The sequence below is a fragment of the Cuculus canorus genome, chromosome 1, assembly GCF_017976375.1.
Source record: "Cuculus canorus isolate bCucCan1 chromosome 1, bCucCan1.pri, whole genome shotgun sequence".
NCBI lineage: Eukaryota > Metazoa > Chordata > Aves > Cuculiformes > Cuculidae > Cuculus > Cuculus canorus.
Window position 1 is genome coordinate 188,388,847 of NC_071401.1, and position 12,694 is coordinate 188,401,540.

At 38.4% G+C, this 12,694-nt stretch overlaps 1 long non-coding RNA gene across 1 annotated transcript; it reads left to right on the plus strand.

Moving 5' to 3' along the window:
- Window positions 1-1,712: 1,712 nt before the first annotated feature.
- On the plus strand, window positions 1,713-12,237 carry LOC128851014 (uncharacterized). Its single transcript, XR_008448303.1, has 3 exons — window positions 1,713-1,887; window positions 10,233-10,368; window positions 11,995-12,237. It is a non-coding gene; the product is annotated as an uncharacterized LOC128851014 (long non-coding RNA).
- The last annotated feature ends 457 nt before the right edge of the window (window positions 12,238-12,694 follow it).

Genomic DNA, 12,694 nt, shown 5'->3' on the forward strand with positions numbered 1-12,694 from the left:
AGGCTCTGCAAGGAGAATATACATGGTGGCTCACCAGCAGTGTTACTGTTCTTGTGACATATTACTTCCACATCTCACAGTGTACTGCATCAAAAGGTGTCAAAAGACATACATAGTCTTTTACCAACAAAAATGCAGAGTGAGGACACGCAGTGCTGATACAGATGGTTTGATCTGTGGTGCTCTTGCTACTCAGTTTTGTCATCGCAGATGATGAATCAGCGGAAGTATGGGTGCCAAATTCTGTAACACAGAGGAAGCTTGAGTTAAATTAAATTCAGTTCTCATAACACAAATTAGCTGGAAAACAATGACGGAGATCATCTGTTAAATTATTAGTCTGAATCACACCCCAAATTTGACAACAGTCAGTTTTAAAGGGACAAACGTTTTGTACCTTTGGGACTACTCACATTGGAGATAATGTAATGCTCTTCAGTTAATACTTGTTTCTCACAGCCTGCAGCCTGTTATCCAGATGACTAAATCACAAATGCATGCTCAAAACTCCAATTTAGACTTGGCTTGGCTGCCTCTGTACACGCTGTATCTGTCATGTTTAGCTACTGCTGATATTTTGCTATCAATACGAGTGAATCATCCTCTGAATCACTTCAGATTTTGTCTCAGAGCTCTTTTAAGAGCCATTATAATACTGTTATTCTGAATGTCAGCTCTCAATGAACTGAAAGGTCTGAAGTGAGTGGAAAGACTCACCAGCAGCTGGAAAGATTTCCAAATGTCATGTGGTAAATCAGCTTTTCACTACTCCTCTTCTTACTCTTTTTATCCTCCTTCATCTCTTTGCTTGTCCTGCCCAGAGTTAGAAGACTTTGGGATGGAGATTTCTCCAGTTAGAGAATCTGCAGACTATTATTGATGCCCACTCTATCACAGATATTGGCAATAAGTCTGAAACGTGAAGATAGATCGCACCCCAGCTGGAGCAGGCATCTTCATATTCTTTGAAAATACTTCCCTGAAAATTTAAAATATAAGCGTTTGCCATTTGAAAAGAAACTGAGGCCCTGGTCATGCAGCATTGCCTCCTGAATTTGAACCAATGTTTTAAGATCGTTTCTGACTACTAATGTCTCCATTCACCAGCCTTGACTTCTTACTAGTTTGTTTTTTTTTTCTGGAAGACTGGATGTTTTTCCAATGCTGTTCATAAAAGAGACACTTCGCATGGAAAGGTTAGATGACATGCTTAACAGAATAGGGTTTCATAAAAATATACATTTTTTCAGTAATTATATGTTTCAAATAAATGTATTGATTTCAATATTTTTTTCAAATTGAATAAAAACCATCAATATTGTAAAGTGATCCATTACTAGTACTAGTATTTGGTACAGCAAGAAGTTGTGGCTCATTTGGTTTCCAGACTGGAACAGTAAAGCTTTTAAAACACCAAAATTTCCTTTAGAATTAAAAATGCTTAATTTCAGCTACTTTCACGTAATAATACATTGATGGAACAAACCATCCTAGGGAAGCACCTTTTGTTTTATGCAGCATACACAAGAAATTTTGCCTGAAGTAACAATCCATGGCATAAATATCAAGACATCTCAAATTACAAGGCTGCCTTCAAAGGAAGTTAAAGTTTCTGGGATGGTTTTGCCCATATGGATTACGTACAAAGGCCTGCCAGGCCCACAGTGCTGAGTAGCAAACTGTAGCTCTCAGGGTTGCTGCTCCTTGTATGGGACTAGAGGACCCAGAGGGCATCCGGAGGGAAGCAGGCTGGTGCGCAGCTTGACCCACATTTGTCCCTCCTACTGTGATATATTCCACATCTCTGCCACTATCTGTGAGTTATCTTTTCAAATGTCCACCTACTCAGACCTCAGCAAGCAACAAGCAGAAAGAGCTCACCAGCTGGTAATGGTCTTTATCTCATCTGCAAATCTCTCAGTTTCTAAATTTCAATTTCTGCAAGCTTTATGCAGCTCATGCTAAGAGGTTTCACTGCCTTCTATCACTCTGCATTAACAGTGATAATAGTAATATTTAATCTTTGTAGAGTTCTTTCTGGCTTCACAATGCTTGACTAACATTAGCTGATCACATTATAATAGCTGGGCTGCTTATCATTCCTACTCTTTACAGTGCCATGAATAATCTGACAATTATTTCTTTAGCTCATATAAACAGCTTGTCCACTCTCCTGTCATTTTCTATTTTGCTTAAGCTATAAATATGTGATATTAACTGAAAGAATGAAGAAGTTGTCAAGCCTGCCCTAAACTAATGCATGTAATTATATTCATATGGTAGATCTGAGAGTGAATATAAGCAAACTCCACACATGTTCTTTTATTGTATTTTTACATCTATATCTGTAATTATGGGCATCTGCTAAGAAAAATATTGTTTAAGAATTAAAATGTGTGAACTAATTTGTCTGCAACACACTCATATTGATTATTTAAAAGCACTCTGTATTTATTGTTTCAAACATTAAGTAGTGATGTGCAATGCCAGTACCATACTGTAGTAATGTATACGCCCTAGCGGGCAGAGGCTGATTTAAGCAGCTTACAGTTCCATATTCAAATTTTGTGTTTCTTTGCTGAGAAGCACAAAATTTTGTGTGTTTCCCACACTTATATCAATAGATATATAACTTCTAGCCTCAGATAATCAGCAGAAGAATCAGGAAATAAGACTTGCAAACTTCTCACATTTTATCTAGGGTTAACTCTTCACAGAATCATAGAATGGTTTGGGTTGGGAAGGACCTTAAAGATCATCTAATTCATCTATTCATGTGGATTGATTAATCTGTAGAAAAGAAATAAATTTACTTCCATTTTTAGAAGTGAAATTAATTTCTTGGGCAAACAACTGTTCCTCTGTGCTCTCCTTTTTTAGTGGAATAGCATTATTGCAGTATCTCATGAGATATACTGTTTTGGATCATACTCTCAACTAGAGGTAAAGCAAGCTTTTTGCATCGATGGTACATTTTTGGGGGGTCCTGAGCTATGATTTATATTTTAAGATCTGATTGCTTTGAGCTTGCATCCACGGGCTCTGTACTTTACACACCTTGCATTATTAGTCCTGAGCCTTACCCAAGATAAAGACAAACTATACTACGCCTTTACTAGTTTCTGCAACAGAATCAGTTATCCCTGCCCCATATCCTAAGAGACAAGCAGATCCCATTATTATTCTTTTATTAATACAATTTTGTGCATGGTGCTTTATAAGGAAAAATGAGTTGCTGTTTCAAGAGATGTCATCCTATAAATTGGATATGGCACATAGAATGATAACAGTAAAATGTTTTCTGGAAAAATATACTTTAATAGATGAATTTACTGAAAGGTATTGTGACAAATTCCCTTCATGTTTATATCTTGTTTGTCGAAGATATATAATGCAAATGCAAAAGCTTTGGGACTGTGTTCAAAAAAGAACTAGACACATTCCTCTTGCAATCTCAGCTCTTCTGTATGTGCAGAGAGGACAGCACTTATTCTGAAGATGCTCTAGCACTGACAACAAAATTTATACTTAGCCACCAGAAGAGATATAATGAATAATGACTCATCTCAGCATGCACCGGAACACAGCCTTAATCCCAGTCCTACTGGGAGAAGGATAACAGTCATAATGGTCCCGTGTGTGATGTGAACATTTTTACAAAATTAAAGGTACTCCAAAAACACGAGCAAAGATTTCTCTTGCTTCAGTCTGTGAAAGAGCACCCTCCCTCTGCTCCATGTCAGGGCACTACCATAGGACAGAAAAACTTTTCCAGCCCTGAAGGTGCTCCCTGTGTATGCTCCCCTCAGCCACCCCAGTACCTCTGCCCCACCTACTGGTACAAACCCCTACTAGCAGGAGTCAAGGCAAGAAAAGATAACTTTTAATTTGAAAGGAAAACCTAATAGTTATTTATTGGGAAAAATTGCAGGTTTAGGTGTCCTACCTGTACACTGTTAATACGCTATACATGTGTATATATGGACAACAGAAAGTGCTAATTTTCTTGGGTATTCCTTTCCACGGTAAAGTCAGATATACTTTAATCCTTCAAGCCAGATTTGCATGAAGCAAAGTATTTCAGTTCTTGTCGTCACACAGCACAGGTCACTGTGGGAATGTTTTACTGAAAAGAAGTGATGACGTACCTAACCACTGTCACTGTGAGGTTTAGGAGAAAGCCACTGCCCAGGAACACCTGGAGGCTGTTAGCACCATGATCACATATGAATGCACAGTTGATTAAAGGAGAGATACTAGCAGTGTCAGAGAAGGTGACATCAAGAGGAATCAGTAGCACCCTTGCACTCATTTTGCCATTTTTTGCTGTAATAGACATCCACATGACAAGTCCTGCAAATCAGTGTAGACCCATCAAAAAAAAAAAAAAGCACAGGCTTTGCGGGATGCAGAAAGGCATGGCTGAGGAGCAGCTCCAGGCAGCACATCATGAGGATTCCTGCTCTATTTCTTCTGACAGATCTGGAAAAAATTCAGTCTGGGATTAACATGGCTGGAACATAACTAGGAGGAGTGTGTTTGTCTCTTGTCTGGAAGGTTTTCTGTGTATGAGACAGTTCTGCACGAATCATGCTGTTTCTTCAGGACTACCCTGTCTTGCTTTCCATGGTGTTCATAGAAATCTAAGTGTGATGGTAGTAAACAAAGGGAAGGCTGTGCCTCTGTCAGGAAATCTGGCTGCTCCCAGCCTGGAGAAGCTCTCGCTAATTGGCCATGTGCTTATTTTGTGCTCTTACATTGCCACCCTCCGACAACCTGGTGGATTAAAACATTGCCATTTGACAGACAGATGAAATTCAAGCAGGCTGTGTTCAAGAAGTAGGAGCCTGAATACAACACAGTGGAAATGCGTTGTTACTGCCATAGTTTGCCTTGAATTTAATATCTTTCAGATTCTTCAGTAAGCCTTCCTGGATATTTCACATATATTGCTGTAAAAGAAAGATTTGATGAAAAGCTGATTTGGGGATGAGTAGCAGAGAAGGAATTCATCTCAGTGCAAAACCCTAAAAAGATCTCTATGAGCGTTCTCTCCGCCTCCAGAGGAATTAGAGATGAAACAGTGTTATCCTGTGCATGCTCACATCAGTGGTTATACAGAATAGGTATTTGGGGGTTCCATTGAGGGTTCATGGAAGTAGAAGTAGCAAACTTTAAGATCAAAACACCCAAGTACATTGTGCACAAACACTGAATGTTAATCAGTGTACAAGAATAGCAGCCACTGCTGCATCATCGTGTTGAAATTAGCTCTTTCCCACATACTGGGGGACATATTCTGTCTTCCTGACCTACCTTCCCACCAAGAGCAAGCATGTGAAAATCAAACAACATTTGTAACTGTGTGAATGTCAAATTATACAACACCTAGAGGATGCGGAGCACAAAGTAAACACATATCTTTTCATCTAAAATGTGAAAGGTAATTTTACATAATTGTTACCTTCAAACAGAATTGCTTACTTGATAGAATAGTGCAGGAAGAATAATTGAAAAGTAAAAAATTATGTATAAGCTTTTGGAATAGATGGGATTATATATAGTGAGTAAGGCATTTTACTTGATACCTTAAGAGCATCTTAGTAGTAGAAGAAAGAAGTTAACAAACTCAAAAGAGCTCAGTAGAGGTTTATGAAAAGAGTTATGGGGAAAGAGCATGACATATAAGAAAAACTTGAAAAATATGATGAGACAATGCCCTGCACAATCTCCCCTTGTTCTGACATTAAGTCTTCTGTCTTCCAAGGTTTGACCAGATAACCTCCAGAAGTCCTTGACAACTAACAGTTTTCTGTGACTATGACATACTTTCACGGGCATATGGAGGCTGTCGTTCCACCTTGTGCATCTCACATTCGTTCTACAGTTTACATCCCACCCCTCTTCTCCTCTCAGACAAGAGTGGTGCTGCCGTGTAGCTCCCTGCTTCAGTATCGGGGACAAGAAGGAGCTTAAAATCTTTCAAAAAAAGATCTGCTGTGAATATGGAGTGCTGGTCACAGGATAGAGGGTTCCTTACTGCTTTTGTTAGATTGTTTTAACGAAATGAAAAGTTTAATGTGTAAAATGTCCTTCAGACTAGAAATGAGAAATTTGGTATCTTGGTTAGTGGTCACAGTAAAAGCCTGGATAAAAAGCCCACTTCAAAAGTGATATCTCTAATAATCTATTTCTTTTCAAGACAGGAAGATAGGACACACCAAATCTGCGACACATTACAACTTTCACTTCATAATGCATGTTACCTTAACTTGAAATAAATAAGATGTAGAAATTTGGCATTGTAGTGATAGTGGGTACAACTCTGAAATAAGTATTCTCTCCCCAAAATGTTGGGGGTTGGGTTTTGGTTTTGTTTGGGTTTTGTTTATGGGATTGGGGCAGGGGAGGTGGTATTATTATTATTATTATTATTATTATTATTATTATTAGTCTTCTGTGACTTCATTATATCTTTGGAAAGAACACCTGAAGCAACAAAAAAGCATTCCTGGACAGAGTTTGCATGAAACCTGCACATGAATGGATGGATACACTTAAAAGAAGACAAGCATGGAATATGATTGTGAGGCTCCAATTCTAGGAATTGGTACAGTCTACTAATAAAAAATAAATACACATGACTGCTAAAAGTACCTTGATTTCCTTTGATTATAAGAACAGATGTTTCTGTTTATTCAAGAGTATAATGACTAGATTTTTTACATTTTTTAATGCCATGTATTTAACTAGAGTTGAAAAAATTCTCAATGACTGTTCCATTTACTTACCCATCCAACATTATACTTGTTTCTAGAAATACTTGTATACCTGAAAGCTTTTTAAGCATATTGTGAGAAAAAGTAGGTGAGGAGGACTCTGAAATTAAAATCAGTTCTTGAAAGTAAGAAAGGTTTTGACTGAAATGCGAAATAAGTTTTACTGCTTGAGACATCTAGTCAAGGAATAAAATAACTCTTCTGATTAAGAATGATCAATGAATGAAAATATTCAAATAAATAATACAACAATTAAGGATAAATATATACAACATTTTTATGAGCAATTTTAAAGCAAAGTGAAAAATGCATTTGTCTGAAAATAGTTCAGGATTAGTATGAATGTTCTTAGTGACTATGTCAAGCATTAGAATATGGAATAATTATTCAGATGTTAAATCCAAGAAGGTGCTTATCTTCAGCATTAGCCTTGTTTATGGTTAAAATTCAGCATCTGATTTTCTGTCATCTGTAGCTAAAAACTGACATCCTCCTGCTACTAAATTCTAAAAAAATCTCAATTTATGAGATTTGCTGAAAGAGAAGACCATGCAGAGGATATCTCTGGTGTGGTAAACATGACTGGTGGATATCCAAGTGAAACTAGAGAGCATTATGCTAGATAGATAATCACAAATTAAGATCCTTTCTCTCTTGAATTGTCTACAGCTGACAAGACACAAAAAGAGATGACAAGATGAGTTTTGTTGTCTTCTCCTCTGAGTTAAGAATGAAGGGTCAAAGTTGAACGTTGGTAAACATGGTGGAAGGAAGGTGTTTGTCTTTGTTTCTGACTATCCAAACCTATTTTAACTGGGAATAAATTAAATTAATGGTTTGGCTGTGAAGGTAACTGACACCTGATCTTCCTGTCTTTACCTTGATTTACAATATTTTCTTCTTTTCTCCTCCTCTTGTCCTGTAGCGGGGGCGTGGGGCGTGAGAGAGTAGTTGAGTGGGTGTCTGACCCCAGGCCAAGGTCACGGCAATCAGAAGATGATGATATTATAAAAGAATATTAAGCAATAAAATATTAAGCTGGTCTAATCAGAACTGTGGAGCCACTGACTCACTCACTCAATTTTTTTCTGGGATTAGTCTTCAGTGATAAAGGAATTAATTCTAAGTATAATAAGTATAGCATTCTGGAGACATATAGGGGAAGAAAAAAGGTCTCCAGTTAAACAGCAAAATGATACTTGTAAATAGAATAGAAAAAGAAAAAGGTGCATGTCCGTTGTCATTATCGAAGTTGTTGTTTCCCGACAACCTGTGAGTTTAATTGCATAGATTTCATAATGTATTGACAAGGGAAGCAAGAACTATATTTGCAGTTTTCATCACGGAAAAAAAAAATGTATTTTTTTGGCTTTGCAAGTTGAAGTTGACTAATTTTGTTGCCTTTCTTAAGAAACACTCTGGTCCAGAAAGGATTCATCCTAGCAAAAAAAAAACAGTCTAAATTTCTCTTGCTTTGGAAAGCTATGAACATGAGAAAGAAGGAGGTTATAGTGGAAACTGTTTTGCAACTGTTACAGTGGCCTAAATGAATGCCTGCTCTTATGTGCAAAGATGTCCCAGCTGAATAATTCTACTTTAGAAAGTACCATTGTGCTTGAATCCCAGGCAGCTGAACAAAATGTCCTCAGTGTTTTCGTGGCAGACAGTGCATAGTCTCAGTATGTTGTTCTGAAACGGGAGAGAGTAGGTGTACCACCAGGGTGTTCACATGATTTCCTGTTTGGGGCGGTATTTGTCTGATGTTCATTTTAGCATTCTACTTAGGATAAATTTTCTTGCAAATTCTCCAAAGCACATAATTAAGGAAGGGGGTTAAATGGTTGATTTAATTAAGCTAAAAGCTCTATCGAGAGTGTGTGCCAGCTGCAAAAAAAAACATTTGGAAAAGGTTCAGTTTTATCCTTACTTTCCGGAGTGGGCACTCTTCCAGCCACTGAACCAAGAGGCAGGAAAAACTGCTTGAAAAGTCTTATCAAGTAATACACATTCTTCTTCCCCCACAACGATGTCTCCCAGATGCCTTGAAGCATGAGCTTTACGCACTTCCTACCTAGCCCCCAAAACTAGCAATCTTTTTGAGGATGTTAATAGCAGGAGCATTGTAATAGAATCTATACTATTCTAGCCAAGGCTGGAGGATTCCATCACTTTATGTCCTACACAAACACAACAAGGTCTTGTTCTACAAGAGCTACAATCCGCAAATGACGAGAACGAAATTAAGGTCTTAACTGAAGCAGAAAGTTTACAGAACAGGAAGGACAGATATATGTACTTCATTTCTATGTCGTATATCAACTCGGGAAAACAAGTGCAACTTTTCCCTTTAATGAGTGGAAGAGATTCATAGCCTACAGCTGCTACGATGTGTATGTGCCTTGTAGGTACAGGTAATTAGGGTTCCATACCATCTCTGTTTTACCTCACCATTACCAGTTTTTGAGTAGTACCCCAGCTGACCCATGTCCCATCTGGAAAATGCCTACACACTGCCATTTGCAACTTTCAAATGGCACAACTGAACAGGAACATGCAGCAGCATGGACAGGGGGCTTCAGGAGCTGGGATGGCTGTACTGACTTCACATAACCTGAGCAGACCTTCGTTTCTGTCCTCTGCCAGATGACTCAGTGTGATACTGGCATCAACGGTCCTCAGTATGAACCAATGGCACATGCAGAAGGAGAGGGAGGATTCAGAAGTAAACAAGTATTTAGGCAAGGGAACATTTTTAAAGTTCAAGATACTTTGCTTATACTGTATGTCAGTGGGAAAGGAGGACTAGACTGAGAAGTGAGACTTAAAGGAGAGTTTCCTTGAAAAAGGAATAGGAAAATTATGTCAAATCTGAGCAAATACGACAAAGCAACAAACTGTCAGACAGAAATGGAGGACCAGCAATTAACAGCTTTAAAAAAGACAAGTAGGCAGTTAAAAACCAGAAACAAGAAAACAAGCATTCAGAGAGGTAGACTGAGTTCACCTCCTGCTATTTTGTTCTTTCTCTAACTCCGGTATCCTTATTAATGGGATTACAACTAAACCAGTGTACTGAGGAACCCAGTGAGGAATGCCAGATCTCAGCTCCCTCTAGATGGAGACGTGCTCCATGTGGGTTGGATCACAAGGTTTATTTTGGGCAGGAGTTGTGCAGACTCATTTCCCATGAAAATATGGAAACTGCAGTCTGTGTGAAAATATTGGGAATCTATCTGAATGCACGAGTCTCTGTCCTGCAACATATTTTTCCATGAGAGACAGCAATCCAGCTCTGTATGTTTTAACAGTAGTTAAACAGCAGTTTAGTAGTTAACAGCAGTTTCTTCCTATGCATGCACATACTTTGAGGATAAAAGATGGAATGTGAGAGAGAATATGATTATTTCACATATAATGGTAAAATGTAATTCCTGTGGCCTCTTTAAATTGCAGGTACGAATTTGTGTGAGCTACATTTTACATCAGTTTGTGGTCCAAAATGGGCATTTTTAACTTTGGAAACCTTTAGCTAAAAAAACTGTGTTTCGACACCTGCTGGAACAATAGCAAGCTCAGATACAACGTACAGGTAAGTCTGGAAAATAAATGATTGATACAGGTCACAAGATAGATGGAGAGTATGTACCCACTCGCATTAGAATTGCCTGCCACAGAAAAATTACAAGGTTAAGATAGCAATAATGTGGTTTATGTTTCAAAAAGTTCTAGGAAAAGTTTTTTTATCCAGAATATTGCCTGAAAATCAATTTATTTTTTGACTGCATCTATATCCTCCTTACAGTACTCTTTATTAGTGAAGGCAAACCTGTTACACATCTCCCAGTAAAGGAAAAGAAGAGAAGTTAGTGGAAGAAGCAGCTGACAGCCCTGCCTCACATAACAGTCTTTAGAATCATTATTTTGCAGACTGAGTTCTACTGCTGTTCAGACAAGAGTTTGGAGCTGCCACAGCAGGCTTTACTGGCATGACAAAGGGGAGGAGAAATATGGTGCTTGCGCTGTCTGTAAAGTGGTTGCATAGCGATTCCTTTGATGATTGGGGTGATGATGTTGCTTAGAAACATCAAAAGAGTCTTTTAATTGAGAAATCAGTATTCCAGACAAAATGTGGCTAAAAGCTTGTGGTACTTCTACCTTCCCCAAACTTGTCTGGGAAGTCAGGGATAAAAACACCATTCAAAGTGAGAGAACTTCAGAACAGCAGTGCCAAACTTCCTGAATTAAAAAAAAAAAAAAAAAAAAAAACAAAAAAACCCCAAACCCCAAAAAATGGAAAGAGACTGAGTCATTCTCAGTGGGAAAGCTGGTGCAAACTTTGTGCCATGGTGGTGTGTTCAATATTTAAATGTTTTTACAAATATTTAAACAGTGCTCTTGTGAACTCCTACTTAAAAACTTGAATAACTTTCTTACACTGGTAATTCAGCAATTATCATTTCCCTGTGTTTAAACAGTGAGACTAATGTGATTTAAACCAACATGGTTTATTGGGTACAAAAGGAAAACACAATAAGACAGCAGGGAAATAAGACAGGTCAGGGAAAGAAGAATTAAATGGTGGCATGCAGGATTACCATTTCCTGCCAATTTCCTAATCCTTTCCGCACAGCCAAGGTAGCTAACTACTCTCTTCCCTTTTGTCATTGCACCGACACTTAGTTCATTGCCCACGTTGGCAGGATCTCCCATGGTATGGATAACTTTACTAGGTTCCATGGATGACATCGGTTGAAGTGATCCAGACTCAGTGATATACATTGGTGCATTGGCTGACCTGCAGCTGCTCTGCTGTTGGGGCTCTCGTCCATAGGTCGTTGCCCAGACCCTGAACTGCTGCCTACATCTCCCACCCACTCCTCCAAGGTTTCAGATGTTGTTCAGAGTAGAATTAAGTCGCTTATTAAATGCTCTGCCTACAAGAGAAACTTCCCTAGTCGAATGTTGTTTTCCTTTTCTTTCTTCTTTTACTTTTCTTCTGGCTTTTCCACAAAGCCATCTGCAGCAGGCAAGGGGACTCTCCCACCCAGGGTATGTTTTGCCTGTTTGCTTTCAAACATTAATGCCAACATCATATTCGCTTCAACACTAAAACTTCACAGCTTATTTTTAAACAGAAAATTTATAAACTGTTATGTAACTGATATGCAATAGAGGCCTGGTCCATCCTGTTAATTTCTTTTTTTTTTTTCAAAAGCAGATGCAGGCAGAGCATTCACTGGCTTGGCAGGAGCCTCCATACTTCTCCAGGCATTCTGGGCTGCTTTTCTCCTACTTCAATGTTGGATATTAAAAGTAAGGTCATTCTCTTTCACAGCTTCAGACAAACAGGTTTACAGCAATTTATAACAGCTTTAGTACCTGTGAGATGAAAAGATTATAGGTAGTAACGTATACAAGTAATTCCATGTATTCCTATGTGCTCTGTAAGTGACATAGATTAAGGCTGTCCACAGGCAGAAAAAATATATGGATGAAAGCTCACTCCACACAGCAGTGAACCCGGCTGAAGTAATCCATCATGTCCCTTGTTAAGTAGTTCTTAATATGAGAAAAAAAAAAAAATCCTTAGTTCTGGTAACGATTAGTACTTCTTAATCTCCTTTTCATGGTAAAGGCAAAAAATAAGGAGGCTTTGAAGTACTGCAGTAGTAAATAGTCTCATCTCCCCCAGACTGAAGCAGAGTAAACAGCAGGATTACAAGGGAGAAACAGAAAGTCCAGGTCTCCCTGGGCAGCTGACTTAACGGTTGTCTATGTGATTGTAGTTTCCAATACAGAATCAAAACAGTTTCTAGTAGCAACTGGTTGTAAACATTTGGGTTCCTGAAACTAATGAACTACTCTCCAGCTAGCAAACAATGGAGTCATCAAGTACTACAATTTTAGTCCCGTAA